The 2,553-nt window shown below is 37.1% G+C and overlaps 1 long non-coding RNA gene across 1 annotated transcript; it reads left to right on the top strand.

Moving 5' to 3' along the window:
- The first annotated feature begins 1,098 nt into the window (after nt 1-1,098).
- Nucleotides 1,099-2,553, top strand: LOC107751665 (uncharacterized). Its single transcript, XR_001641283.1, has 3 exons — nt 1,099-1,192; nt 2,271-2,404; nt 2,508-2,553. It is a non-coding gene; the product is annotated as an uncharacterized LOC107751665 (long non-coding RNA).

Here is a 2,553-nt window from a genome sequence, read left to right as displayed (position 1 = left end):
GTTCGTCCAGTTCACCTGATGCGTGTACACCTTCAAACAGGTAAGGGCAACGATCTTTTTTTGTAATGAGATCATGTGGTTAACGGTATTATTTTAATTATTTCAGTGTTTCTGCATCACGTTACATGGGGTCATGTGTTAAAATAGCAGCATATGCGTTCAAATTATGGAACATTGGGCTGCTCAGTTAGCACAGCTGCTAGCCTACCGTTGACATTAGCCTAAGCTAACTTCTACTGTATACACCTGTTGCGTTTTGAAATAAATAAATAAAACAAACCGTTTTTAATCATGTTGTGACATGGGTCTTCAGCTTTTAGACATGGCTGATTACAGCACAACAAATCAACCAACCCGGTATCGCCTGATGATCGTGATCATGTAAAAATTCCACAGATTTACCATATTTTTACCATAGTAGTCTAACTGTTGCTCGACCATGTCATGTGTAGCCAATGCACAGTAACTACAACATATTTACCATACTTCTCCCACCGTAACCGTAGTTTTACTGTGGTATTTGTAGTTACTAAAGCATAATAACCACAACACTTACTATGGGCTTACCTCAGTAATCGTAGTTTTACTGTGGTATTTGTCGTTACTAAAGCACAATAACCACAACATTTACTATGTTTTTACCTCAGTAACCATAGTTTTACTGTGGTATTTGTAGTTACTAACGCACAATAACCACAACACTTACCATGGTTTTACCACAGTAACTGTGTTTTTACTGTATACTATTTGTAAAGCACAGTAACCACAATGCTTGCCATGCCTTTAATACCTTTTTGTGAAGCAATTGTCTTGCAGTTATGTCAGGTCACATAGTCCACAACAGCCTGTAATCCAGCAGCTCTTTAAGCCATCTCTTGTAAAAGTCTCTCTCTCCCTGCTAGAATTAACAGGGAACTTCAACTCGACGCTCCCAATGCTGATCTTGAAGAAGCTAAATGTTGAAGACATTTAGTTATAACTGATTTGCTTGAATGAACGCATCCTTATATTATGTGTTAATCAAATATTTTGGTCACAGTTCATTTTTAACACACAGTCTCAACATGTATATGTTTCTCTCCATTTCAGCTGAAAGGGAAGACCAAAGGAAGGCCTGTCATGGGATTTGAATTTGACCATCTTGTGTGTTTATGGAGAAGACCAAAAGCTGCAAAGGCAAACACTTCCAATGGTACGTCTGTGTTGGTCTGAGCACTTTGACTGAACTTTACTGCAGAAACATTTTTCACAGCAATTGATGTTTCTTAAACTTTGGTTACATACCCTACGGCCCCATCAGGAAGAACCCCCAGAAAAGTGTCATGTCGAAGTAGTAATAATAATTCATACAATTTACCAAGTCAGCAAATTCATATGATATTGTACAAGCGTACTCGTAAAAAATTCTACGACTTTTACTCCTACTGCTGTCATTGGCCATTGCCTCAACTCATGCAGATTGTGCCCATTGTAAGTAGTCAGAGTGTTTATATCATAAAGTTTATATTAAGTCCATTGTATTCTTTATTAATCTTTACAAATTGGCGCCGTCTCTTTCCGTTCTATCAGTACATGATATCTGTCCACACCTCACAGTCTGCCTTTCTTTCCATGTTGATTTTATCTAAGAAGCAAGAGTCTGGAAATGCTAGCTTAACTTGTCACGTGCTACAAATCAGATCTTCAATTAATTTGGCCAAATCAGATCACTTAAAGCTGTTCACACCAAGAGCAATAACTATAATGAGAAGTATTTTAGCATCCACACCAACAGACGATACTGTTCTGTTTACTGCTATACACTCTGCAGTTACAGTATGTTGTTGTCTGCCATTTAAATGCTCAAGCTCTTTAAAGTCTGGTGGATTCTGATTGGCTGTCAATGTTTTTATTGTTCATCAGCTGAAAAAAAAAAATTTCTGAAAGATTCCAACGATAATGTTCCTCTGTGTCATTAAATGTTAACTCTTAAATGTTCCTTTCATTGTGTTAAAATTACACACAAAATTCTGCCTATTTCTCTTCATCTTATTCCTTTACTCCCTCACTCACTTACACATTCTTTTATGCTCTGTTGTAAGGTAGAAACTGAGAGTTTGCATGATGGCCTTTTCTCAGACTCTGAATCTGATGTATACAGATGAACTCAGGAGTCTGCTAGAGTTACCAGGGAACTTGAGCTTGAAGTATATAATTATAACTGCTTAATTTATGTTTAAACAACAATAATAATTAAACATGGGGTCAATAAATATTTTCTTGTTTTACAGCTGAAGACCAAAAACGCAAAGAAAATCAGTCACAGCAAGCCGGTCAAACCAGTCCTGATGAATGAGGAATGAACATGGCCTTCTTGTGCACAAACAGAAAAGACAGAGAGTTGAAAAGTTGCACATTTCCATTGGTATGTCTCTATTCAATGCAGTTATGTGTGGTACAGCATTGATGTTGATCTCTCAAAAGACTCTTCAAGTCAAATCATTTTTCACATATGCATCTTTTTATAGCTCCTAGAATGAGCAAATCAGCTGTGCATCATCTCTGGGATTTGGG

This window comes from Sinocyclocheilus rhinocerous, unplaced genomic scaffold (assembly GCF_001515625.1).
Source record: "Sinocyclocheilus rhinocerous isolate Xijiao unplaced genomic scaffold, SAMN03320098_v1.1 scaffold3914, whole genome shotgun sequence".
NCBI lineage: Eukaryota > Metazoa > Chordata > Actinopteri > Cypriniformes > Cyprinidae > Sinocyclocheilus > Sinocyclocheilus rhinocerous.
Note: the sequence above shows the minus strand (reverse complement) of the source record. Positions and strands in the feature narration are given on the sequence as shown.